The sequence below is a fragment of the Saccopteryx leptura genome, chromosome 9 (assembly GCF_036850995.1).
Source record: "Saccopteryx leptura isolate mSacLep1 chromosome 9, mSacLep1_pri_phased_curated, whole genome shotgun sequence".
NCBI lineage: Eukaryota > Metazoa > Chordata > Mammalia > Chiroptera > Emballonuridae > Saccopteryx > Saccopteryx leptura.
In genome coordinates, this window is record NC_089511.1 from 91,335,414 (window position 1) to 91,348,321 (window position 12,908).

Sequence of the window (12,908 nt, forward strand, 5' to 3'; positions counted from 1 at the left end):
CCCAGCCCGGTACCACTAGCTCTGTCTATACCTGCTGAGTCAGCCAGATGAGTGGGGTATGAATGGAGGCCATTGTCCAGAAGCCTGGTGCCCACAAGTCACACATCAGGGCGCAAATGAAGAGAACAAAGTTGTGATCTTGGCTCTGCCACCAAATCACCAAGCGTCCCCTCTGCCTGTTTTCATCTCACTCAAGTAGGAAAAGCAATGTCTCATTTCAAAATTCTCAAGGCCCAGGAAGAGCATGCCTAATGAAAGAAGTATCCCTTGGTGGAAAATAACCACAGTTACAATAACCAAGTCCCCACCAGGAAAAATTTTACTTAACCTAAGGGGACCTTATGCTTCAGGAAGCAGTTATCTTCTGTCTAAAAAGCAATATGAGCAAGGCTATTGATAAAGCTGAACACATAACTGCAGACACTTGGAAATCAAGGTCAATTTCCCAGCCCTCTTTATCCCTGTAGGTGCAAAAGAGGAAAAGGGCATCCAGCAGAATGCGCCACCTGTTAACTGAAAGGAGGGCACCTGGCTGGCTCCCTGGCAAGTCAGCTAGAAGAAGGCTTCTTTCACTGATGGCCAAGTGCTCCGCCTCTATGTTCCTGAAGCAGGTATCTTTGCTCTCGGGGACAAAAGTCAGTGGAGACCAACTCATTTGTAAATGATGCTCTCCTCTTTTTCTTGGGGGGGGGGGTCATTTATTCCTCCTTCCTTCCTCCCTAATTCTCTCGTTTTACTTCCTCCCTTCTGCCCTCCTTACCCATTACAAATATTTTCAGAGTCCTGCTCTGTGCCAGGCATCTCCCAAGATATACCATAGTAATAAGAGCTGGTCTCTGCACCCAAAACATTGTAATCTAACATAGAGGAAAGGCCATTTCGGTCCCATGTGGTAAGTGATTTGATAGGGTGGTCTGAGGAGCACCTAACTCAACCTAGAAGGAAAAGGGGCTTTCTACAAGAAGGAGATGGCCCCAAAGCTGAATCAGAAAACACAAAGTGCTACATCAGCTTATGAAGAGACCAGAATTTCTCCAGCTTTAATCTATTTATCAAACAATGATGTCATTTGTCAAATATTAATAGATTGTCTTCCCATATCAAAGTGTATTGGTTCAGCTAATCGTTCTTTAGCATTTCTAATCAGTACAAAAATAGAACCAGAGTAGCCTCCCAAGATAAACCTTTGTTGATATGCCCTTCACCTTCTGAATTAATATTTTACTCATCTGAGTTGGCCAGGAAAAAAAATCACTATTTCTACCATTGTGTTTAATATGATAGTGGTGAGAATAGTGGAAGCATTTTTGTGAAAATTGTAGGTTGAGGCATGGCTGCACCTTCTGTTTAGTGTACTGACCCTTTACTCTGTTATGGCCCCTCTTAATATCTCCTGGATAGGGGACTCAAATATTAAGTACCTCCAGGGAACAATCAAAGGTACTGGGGCTATTTAATGGCAAATGACCAAGGACTCAGCCCTGAGCAGGGAGTTTTGAGCCTCTCCTCCATCCTCCTCATAACAACAATATGAGAGATGCTCTAATATTATTGTTATTCCATGCTATTCCAAGGTCACACAGTCATTAAGTGAGGGGCTAAGCCAAGAACCCAGGCCTCCCTCACTGTGGGACACTCTTAACTGTCAACAAGGGCTCTATAAGTGTAGTCCATGAACCAATGGCCTTCACATTGCCAGGGAGCTCTTAGAAACCCAAAACCTCAATTTGCATTTTCACAAGTGTAATGCCAGTGGCTAAGGCCAGGCAGGGCCACACTGGATTTGGACAAATAGTAGAAAAACTGTGGAGCTGGAAAGAGTTGGACCATTCCGTTTAATAGACTCTCACAACAGTGGATGAGCACACAGGGAGGGGAAACCACCTCTCAGGCAAAGTGGCCCTCACAGTGGTGGGCAGGCAGTCCACCATCCACGATTCCCCATCTCTCTGAGCACAAGCACCCAGACATAGCCTTATATAGGCCATACACAAATGGTGCTGCCACGTACGCACACACTAATCAGGCAAAGTGCTTTCATCTGGTAAACCAGCGAGCAAGCCTAACATAGCTGCTTTCCCCACAACAAGATTCCCCAGTGATTCCTTTGCACATTAAACTTTCATATGTGCTAGGAGCCTCTGTTTGGCTGTGGGGGTGGGGGTGGAGTTAGGGGAGATGCATTTGTGTCTTATGTGTCACAGCATGGCCATGGGCAAGGAAAGAGAGACGTACACATCTGGGCAGTGGTCTCACTTACTGTAAGAAAGGCTTTGCTAATTACTACAGCCATGCCGTGTGGTGAGCGTGGCCTGGGCAAACTAAGCTCCCTGTCACTGGAGAGGTGCAGTAGAAGCTGGTGGCCCCTTTCCTGGACAGGGATGGGTTCTTATGTCAGGTGCCTAACTATATCTTTTGAGACCCTAGGCTACATGGGGGGGCTCTAGTATACCAATGTTATAGATCCAAAGTCTAGGGGGGGGGCATAGGAGTGAAATAGATGAGTGAAACATTGGCCTGAATAGGAGCTTTAGGCAAAACCTGAATTCTATGCAAGAGCAAGGTGTTTTGGCCCAGATCACACCTTGATATTAGACATGACTCGCTTGTGTGGGCCTCCCACACCATCGAAATACAAAATCCACAAGATCAGAGAGAGCTTCGGGCCATATCAGCAGAGTGTATCACCACCTGCTTACCCACCTTCAGTCCCACCCAGCAGAGCCATCTGAGCAGAGGGCTCCTCCCCAGCAATGGGGACTCTGGGTAGGTCCAGGGCTGGAGCTGACTCAGGTGGTGGTTCTCTCTCTCACCCACCAGCTCCCAACAGCATGCGCAAGCCTGCCTGGGCTTCACAATCACCTGGGTGCTTGTTAACAAGACAGTCCAGGCCCTGCTTCTAACTCACTTCATCAGACTCTTCAGGGCTGGGGAAAGGGCAGCTGTAGGCAGAAAAGCTACCCAAAGACTCTGATAAACCTGCTTAATACATGCCATCCTGAGCACAGTGGCTGCACCTGGGCCTGGCACACAAGTGCTGCCCATACCCAGAGGTCTGCCCATGGAGGAGACCTTTCCATGAAGGGTTGCCTGTGGACAGGGAGAACACAGAAGAGCTACCTCCTCCAAGACAGCTGCAAATGAGAAAAAGCACAGCCAGGCTCCACGCCTGTCCAATGAGGCCACTAGCACCTCCCAGAGCCAGACCCAGGCATGCCCTGGAGCCCTGAGAGGAGGCTGCGGGGACTAATCTGCTCATAAGGGAGGAGGAGGGCATTGTGAGGGATGAAGGCTCCCCTCTACATGCGGGAACCTGAACTCTCACTACACAAGATCACATAGTTGGTCCTACTCAATATCCCTGTACGTTCACCAGCCTAGTGGAGTACTTGCCTCTGCCCTTCCCTGCACTGGTAGCCTGTCGGGTACCCGGGTTAGGAGTTTATCCAAGGGCCCTCCATCTGACCAGGTGACCCACCTGTAATGCCAATGGCCAAGGGCAGAAAGGTCCACACTGGATTCAGGCAGATGATAGAGAAACTGCAGAGCCAGAAAGTGTTGAGCTATTCCATTTAATAGATTCTCACAACAGTGGACGATCACACAGGCAAGGGAAACCACATCTCAGGCAAAGAACCAGTAAAAATGCCCCTCACAGTGGCAGGCAGGCAATCCGCCATCCACAATCCCCCTGAGCACAAGCACCCATAGCCTTACAGAGGCCACACACACACATGGCACTGCCACACTCTCATGCACCAATCAGGCAAAGTGCTACAAGCAGGTAAACCCACCAGCAAGCCTAACACAGCTGCCCCACATTCCACCCCTTTAGGGTTGCTCGTCTCACAATCTACATGACAGGTTTCTTCCGCGATGGTCCCTGTGCAAGGAGTGAGGGACATTACAAAACCAAAACAGTACAGTCTACAACAACAGAATTACAAACACAGCTGTGGGTGAAATGAAAGTGTGGTCAGTGGCACTAAGAGAGGCAAATCTTTCCCTTCTGGCAGAATCCAGGCCAGAGCTCTGTCTGCAGACAGCACAGTAGCAGGTACAAGAGGCCACCCCGGGCGGGCATACCAAACCTTATTGGCCTGCACACCAGGATCTGCTGGTTCCATGTGCAGCAGAATGGGAGAAGTCATTATTGGCCATAGAAAAATTACAAAGGTGTCCTTCATAATGCTGTCCCCCTGAGCACTCAAGGGATAATACACTTCTACCTTAGGTGGTCAGGTTCTGGTTGCCCAGAGAGTTAACTGGAGATCCACCTCTAGCCCCCTACCCCACAGTGTCAACAAGGCCACCCATCGCAGGTAGGGGCCTGTACAGTCCAGGGCCATGTCCATTGAAGCCGTTGGCCTTTAAGGAGGGCTGTTGGGGCAGGCAAAGCAAATTGCCCTGCTGTCCAAAACCTGGCTTGAGCAAAGCATCCTTGGTGTTATCTCTCCAACTGGATGGCAACAGCTACTCAGTGCAGGAGGTCGTCCACAGGAGCTTCCCCCTCCCCCAATTGAGGTCTCTCATTCAAAATCCGGAGTACTGTCCACAAGCAGTGTGTCCATCCAGTAAGGGAGCTAGTGCCCCCCTCCTGTCACAGTCCCTGCTTTAAGAGACCATTTTACCGCTCAATGATACGAGCAGCCTGTGGGTTGTACAGGACATGGTACTTCTAGTCCACCCCTAGGTCTTAAGCCCATTGCTTTATCACAGAACCCGTGAAATTGGTACCATTGTCATATTCAAGGACCAGCAGCTGCCCGTATGCAGTGCTCAGGCGGTCCAGAGCCTGTATGACTGCCCTTTGGTCTGGGTTACAGGCAGGGTAAGCAGCAAGCAGCCCGGTGGCAGTATCTACACAGGTGACTGCATACTGGTACCCTTCTGACTTTGGTAAGGGTCCAATGTTGTCTATCTGCAATTGTGTCAGTGGAATATGACCCCTCTGGATCTGTCCAGGTGACACCAGTGGTCTCCAAGGGTGCTCCTTGGAACATACTGCAAGCTGTAAGTACCTCTGCATAGGACACAGGCAAGTTCCATGCCTTAACCATAGCCCACATAGTTTTTTGTCCCACATGGAGCAGACACCGGTGGAGCCACTGTGCCATGTCACCTGCAGGCGCAGTCTCCAACCATTATCACATCCTCTACAAAGTTCTCTGCTTCTTCATTGCCAGGATGGTCTAGAGGGGCATGCCCTGTGACATGGTGTACTGTCACCTGCTTCTGGTGTTCTATATCCCATAAGTCCTGCCACATGGCCTGACCCCATAGTGGACAGTGCATTACCATCCACTGGTTAATGTGCCAAGTAGCAATCCAAAGGGTCAGTCCACAATAGATAGCCCAGCTGTCAGTGCAAATCACCAGAGGTGAAGGCTCATTATGGACAACTAGTCATATGGCTCTTAATTCTGCCCATTGGCTGCATGGCCTATACCAAAAGGCGATTTAACAGTAGGTGCACTGGGCACATGCCCTGGGCCTCGACTTCTGAAGGGCCCTGCAAAACCCCAACTTTATACTTTTTTCTAATGACACCAAGTTTGGTTTCATATGTGCAATTTTAACATTAATAGTACAAAATATTTTTTATTAATTTAAAATATGGTTAACATGTATTTTCCCTGTCTTTCTTTTTTTTAAAGACCCCCATATTTTCTTCTGCGCCCAGGGTCTCAACCAACCTTAATACAACTCTGCCTATACCTGTGACCATTTAAATAGTCTCAGTGGCCGGTTGAAAGGCTATAGCCGTCCACTTGGCGGGTTGTCCCCTGCTGGAACCATCAGTCTACCAGGCATTCTCAGGGATGCCCCCCTCCTGGTAGGGACTGACTTCAGGTTCTGCCTCCTGAGCCCCAGCTGCACCTGACTCTAAGGTCGCATTGGTGACAGGACCCAAGATTTCCTGCAGTTCTGCTCTCAATGGGCTGATGCTAAGAGCACAGTGTTGCTGCAAGTATGCACCCCACTTGGCCAGGATGGAGGTTTGGGCCATACCACTATGAGGTTTGGTCGCCCAATCTCTCACCCATCCTGCAATAGGGTATGTGGTCTTGACTGTAACTGGAGTTGTGGTCATAACACTCTCGTTGGCTAGGAGGGCAGTATACACAGCTACCAACTGTTTTTCTACTAATGAGTAATGGACTTCAGTGTCTTTCCACAACTGGGACCAAAACCCAACAGGTTGCCACAGGTGCTCTGTCCGCTGCCACAAGCCCCACCCAAACCCTCAGGGGTTACATGGACATCCAGCTCACAGGGCCTGGCAGGATCAAACACACTCAAGGCCTGTGCCACCTTGAAGCTCTCTTCGCTGCTGCAAATGCACCTTGTGCCTGCTCAGTCCAGTCCCAGTGACCCCCTTCCAAATAAGGTTGTACAAGGGGCGTAGTAACTGAGCCAAATGGGGTATGAATGCTCACCAACACCCCAACAGACCTAGGAATTCCTGTAACTGTTTCACTGTAGTGGGCACGGGGTATGCTTGGATCTTATCTATAACTGCATCAGGGATAACCTTTGTCTTACCCGACCAGACAACTCCCAAGAATTTAACAGATAACCCAGGTCTTTGTAATTTGTTCTTGTTGACTGCCCAGCCACACACTTTCATGTGGGATAGCAGGGTAGGGACTGCTTGCTCTGATTCTGAAAGAGAGTCACTAGTTAGCATAATGTCATCAATATAATGATACATACAAACTGCCTCTGGCTGTTTCCATTTAGCCAGGTCAGCAGTCACCGGCCCATGGCACAAGGTGGGGCTATATAGCCCTGGGGTAACAATGTAAAGGTCCATTGTCTCCCTTCCCAACTGAAGTCAAATTGGTCTTGACTCTCTGCAGCTATATCAATAGAAAAAGGCATTGGCCAAGTCTGTCACAAAGTGGTATGTCCCCAACTCATGGCTTAACTGGTCCATCATGTTAGCTATTGAGGGAACAGCAGCGTGCAGAGGGGGGACAACTTTATTAAATTCTCTGTAATCCACTGTCATTCACCAGGTTCCCTCTGGTTTGCACACAGGCCATACTGGGGAATTGTAAGTGCTGCGTGTTGGCCAGATGATTCCCACCTTTTCTAGTTTGAGGACTGTCCCAGTGATTTCTTCATAGCTGCCTGGCAGGTGGTACTGCTTGGTGTTAGTCACATGCTGGGGAATGGGTAATTGCAAGGGGTAAATGTGATGCGTGTCCCCGGAACACTGCCTTCAAGACCCGGACTCGCAGGCAGAACTCCCCAGCAATAGTTTCCAACCACAGTCCTTGTAAGACATCTACCCCCAAAATATATTCAGGAATAGGAAATACACCTATCTTATATGGCTTAGGAGACAGTCTTTCTATCCCCAATGGAATAGTTATTGGCTTTACTTGAACAGTTTGGCCCCCATAACTGTCAATGGCCACTGGGGTTTTAGCAAACTGTTCTGGGTTCCTGTAAAGCCAGGAGCCGGGGCCAGGCCCATGCAGGTTCGCATTGGATTCGGACAGTCGGTAAAGAAACAACGGAGCCACAAACTGATGGGCCATAGTCTTTAATTCTAGCTTGCACCCAGAGGGCAAGTAAAAACACACACTGGGCTCCAAAACCCAATCACATTCAGTGCTCACAAAGCCACTGACTTATCCGAGTTTCCTAGAATCAAAGGTTTCTAGCTCACCAGCCTTATTCTCCTCAGTTCCTCATCTCCTTCCTTCTCCCTGCATAAACTGCACACAAACTGGCATCTCACTCAGCACTCTGCCATCTTGGCTGCTTCTCCTGGCCACATGGCCTCTTTCTGCTCTCTGCTCTACTCCCTCTGCTCTCTCATGCTAATCATCCCAGGAACCAAGAGCACAAGCTCCCGCTCCGTCCCCATTTTATAGTGTAGAAATCCAAACCCTTAATCCAATATACAAAATAGGGAAGTCTCTAATACAAAGTCACTTCTCTGAGGCATGATTGGATTGTACCACCCCACATCAAAAAGGGTGGGAAAGGCTTAATCCCAAAACCAAGCCCCAGGCTACAAGGATTCTCAACACACATTAATATCACCTGGGCAACGGCCTCTTTAACAAAGTGAGCATAATACATTTTATCTGCCCAACAGTTCCCATAGAGGAGAAAACATTCTGCACCCATATCCACCAAGGCCAATACCCATTGTACATTAGAAGGGGACCAGTGGATTCCCAGTTTCACATGTGGCATCCAGTCCCCACCCGTTCCTGTTTGATTGGTCCCTTGGCCTTCCCCCTATTCAAACTGGAACAGCGGGTCTTGGGGGTCCTCCTCTCCTTCAGTGGTCTCTATCATATAATCCTGTAACTGTGCTGCTCGTGCACCAACTGTTTTATTGGTAGCTGCTGGGCCATTCATTTCAGTGGCTGGAATCTCTGTCCTGGTTTAAGCTGCTGCCAAAGCTCCAAAGGAACCTTATTAGGCTTGTCATCCAATTTCTTCCTATCTTCCCCAGCTGCAATTAAATCTACCCATATCTGTGTTCAGGTAACTTTCACAGGCCCATTCCTCTTGCTAGTCAGAGGGGCAGCACGGGCAGCAGTCCTCACAGCTTTGTGATTCTGCGCTGCCTCCAGCTCCCCCAAATCTGCTACCATCTGTGTAACTGCATTGATGGCCTGTCCCACAAAGGGGCCCAGGATAGCCAATAGTGATCCAGAAAGGGCTGACAGGGCACTGCAGAGGATAAGATCCCGCATCCCGGGCATAAACACTTCCTTGTCTGGTCCACGAGACTCCAAGTGGGGAACAGTATTCTTCATACCTAGTTCCCGAAGGGCCTTTACTATCTCACTGTAGCACTGCCACCGACTCACTGCCCCAGCAAGTTCTCCGCATTCTGCCAGACCATATGAATGCCGGCCATCACCCATTCTAATAGGGTATGGTTTCCTGGGTTGTCATAGCAGTTCTGAAGATGCTGCCTCAAGGACGAGTGTGTGGTAATGGTGGCCAATTTCTCCACCTCTGTTCCAGAGAGCATGATGCCATCCACCTCCTATGTCCCACAACCTCAGTGACCAGGCTGCCAGCAGCTCCATGGGTTTCTGCCTGAATTGTGCCTCCAACTCCGTCAGCTCTGCCTGGGTGTAGGGCTGGACCACAGAGTGCTCCACTGTCTGTGGAGGAGGCTATGGTTGCTTCTGAGGGACTCTTTGCTTCTGAGATTTTACCTTCTTGGTGACCATCGGCCAGGCTCTGAGTCTAGGTACAGCAGTTGCAGCCCAAGCCTCCCCCTCAAAAGGAGTTGGAGAAGCCTGCTCCCACAGACTCAGAGCCGCTCCACTGACAGGAATGCAGCTCCGTCTTCTGCACCCACTTCGGCTCCTGTGGCTGCTGGCTCTTGGCCTGAAGCTGACTCTTGAGCTCCTGAACCCGCAGTTCTTTCTCCAATAGCCATCACTGCCAACATTCAGCTTCTAAAGCAAACCGCAACTGTCAAACCCACATTTCCTTCTCCAGAGACCAGTCCAGTTCCAGATGCCTTTGGTGTTCCACCTGCACCTCACACTGCAACCCTCGAACCCGGTCGGCCTCCCTCTCCAGTGCTGGCTCCAGATTACACTGTCGCTGGTTCTCAGCCTGCAGTCTGACTTGCAATTCTCGGATTGCAGCTCCTTCTCCAGTGACTGTTCCAGCTTGTGCCATTGTTGCTGCTCGCTGCACAGCTCACCCTGGAGCGTTCCACCTCAGGTTGCCTCTCACACAGAGCTCTCGGTTTCCTCTCACAGGGCTGTAAAAACACCTAGCCTATGGCCCCAAAAGGGCAGCCACAGGGAACCATATGCTGGAGAACAGCGACCACTCCTCTACTCTGCCCTTCAAGGGTGTCAGTGGCTCCATCCCCATCTGCTCCGAACCCTGCCCACTACGCCAGATGTAATGCTGGGGGCTGAGGCCGGGCAGGTTCCCACTGAATTCAGACAGATGGTAGAGGAACTGTGGAGCCATAAAGCATCAGGCCATATCTGTTTATTGGAGGCTCTCAAGAACAGGTGAGCAAATAAACAACAAAAGGGGAAGAGGTAATAAAGGAAAACCTGCTACTCACAGTAAGGGCAAGGGAACAAGGAAAACTGCACCTCACGGTGGTGGGAAAGTGATCTGGGAGAATCACCACCCAGGCGAAGCACCCATAGCCTTATATAGACTATGCACACGGGCCTCTGCCAGGTGCTCATGCACCAATCAGGCAAAGTGCTTGCAGCCCGTAAACTTGCGAGCAAGCCTAACACAGCTGCCCCACAGATGGCTACTATTAAAAAAATAGAACACAAGTGTTGGCAAGAATATGGAGAAATTAGAATCCTTGTACATTGCTGGTGGAAATGTTAAATGGTGCAGCAGCTGTAAAAAAATAAGAAAGAAAAGTACGAACGTTCCTGAAAAAGTTAAACATAGAATTACCGTATGATCCAGAAATTTCACTTCTAGGCAGACACACAAAGAACTGAAAGCAGAAGCATAAATGGATATTTGCACACCCATGTTCACAGAAACACCACTCAAAATAGCCAAAAGGTGGGAGTAATACAATTGTCAGTCAGCACAAGAGGGGACAAACCACAGTGTATGCACACAGTGGAATGTCATTCAGCCTTAAAAAGGAAGGAAGGAAACTCTGACAAATGCTTCAGCATGGATGCACCTTGAGAAGAACAGTATTGTGAGTGCAATAAGTCAGTCACAGCAGGATAAATACAGTATGGTTCCACCTTTATGGGGTGCCTGAATAGTCAAATTCAGAGAGAAAGAAGATAGAAAGGTAAGAGTGGTGGTTGGGAGGGGGTGGGGGAGAGCTGCTGATGTTTAATGGGACAGAGTTCCAGCTGGGAAAGATCAGAATGTCTAGAGATGGATGGTGGTGAATGTACCTAATGCACACTTAAAAATGGCTAAAATGGTGGATTTCATGATGTATCTTTTTTGCCACAACTTTAAAAACAAAATCCACCCCAAAAAGCCTTTTGAGCGGCACAAACATGCCATTTACCACAAGACCCTAGCGCAGAATGAGTGTTTGAAGGGAACAGTGCCCCTGTGGGGAGGGGCCAGCTGGGTCCCATCTTTTCCTGCAGACAAAGGTGCAGGGGCCAGCACAGGCAGGATGTGAGACCGTGGGCAGCATGCACCTGCTCAGATCCACGTTCTCGTGATGTCACAGCGACTCCACGCAACTCCACTGAGACCAGTGGGGGAAGAGGAAACTCTATACTATGCTCCTCTACCAGGTCCTCTCCTTCCAGGCTCCCATGCTTGGCAGCCACCCCCTAGTTGCCCAAGCCACAATCCTTGACACCATCACCACTGCTGCTATAATGCTAGTGGCCAAGGCCAGGGAGGTCCACACTGAATTCGGGCAGATGGTATAAAAACTGCAAAGCCAGAAAGCATTAGGGCCATTCCATTTAATAAAGTCTCACAATGTGCAGACAAGCACACAGGCAGGGGAAACTGCCTCTCAGGCAAACAAACAGCAAATGGCCCCTCACAGTGGTGGGCAGGCCATCCGCACATCTGCAATCCTCCCTCCCCCCCCCCCAGCACAAGCACCCTTAGCCTTATATAGACTATGCACATGTGCCTCTGCCAGGTGCTCATGCACTAATCAAGTAAGGGGCTTGCAGTTGGTAAGCCCCGTGAGCAAGCCTAACACAGATGCCTCACAGCTATGTTCAGCCCTTTGCACAGCAGGTAGGGGGTCCGTGTCCCCTTGCCCACTGGCATGTGCCCTGCAGAATTTACTTAGTGTACAGTTCTGAGGCCTGGCCAGAAAATGCCACACCACTTCTACTGGTCTCCTGAGATGCACTCTGCTCAAGTTTCCAGCGGCCACTGAGCAGCCCAGTAACTGGGTCACTCTGTTATGAAGAAGCCAGCACTGGCTAGCTGGTGTGGAGATAGCCTGGAGAGGCCCTGAGCAATTAGGAAGGATAGGGAGAGGCTCAGCCCTCCTGTTCCAGCTTTTGCCAATGGCTGCCTGAGCTAGCACCAACTCCCCAGTCATGCCCACATTCCTGGCCCACAAACTGATGAATAGTGATGGACTTAAACCACTGAGTTGCAAAGAAGTTCATCATGCAGCAAAAGATAACCAGAGCCCTCTCTTACTCCTATCTTCCATTCCCTCTCCACTTTTGCCCTTTCCCTGAACCCCCATCCCTTTTGTCTAGCTCCTGTGCCCCCTGGGGTCACTCACCTTAGACACCAAATCCTCTTGGAGGCCATTTGCAATGCCCTAACCCTGGCTGTGCACCTCGCTCTCCAAATCCACCAGCACAGGCAGTTCCCACATCATAGCTGATGCTGTAATGGCCACTTAACTGTTTCTCCACTCGATAGTCAGTTTGGGAGGGAGGAATTTTGCCTTTCCACATTATTGCTGCATCTCCAGTGGCTAACTTTGTGCCAAGTCCAGATGGGCAACAGGTAACCATTGTTGAATTCAGCAGAACTCTTATTTTACATGGACGTACTGAAGCCAGTAAAAAGACTATTCTAGGAGAGCAACCAATGCCATTTTGACCTTATTTCTTTACTTTCCCAGTGAGCTGCTGACACCATATAGGTAAGTCAACCCAGTTTAAGCCAGAACAGGCACTGCTCTGTGGCCCAACAAATGGGGTCTCAGGGACCCATGGCCCAAGAACAGATGTCCCATGATGTAGCCTATAAGTCAAAGTTCACATTTCCCTAATGGTTTTTGATCGGAAATTCCATACCTGTCAAAAAAGGGGACCCAAGGACTCATTTGGCACATACAACAGCAGCCAAATCCAAAGTGGAAATAAGTTATTTGGTTTTGTGATGATGAAATGATGAAAACATTAGACAAATTGTATTAAGTAGAAGTGGTGAGTGTAACTAAATTCTGTGTTTAT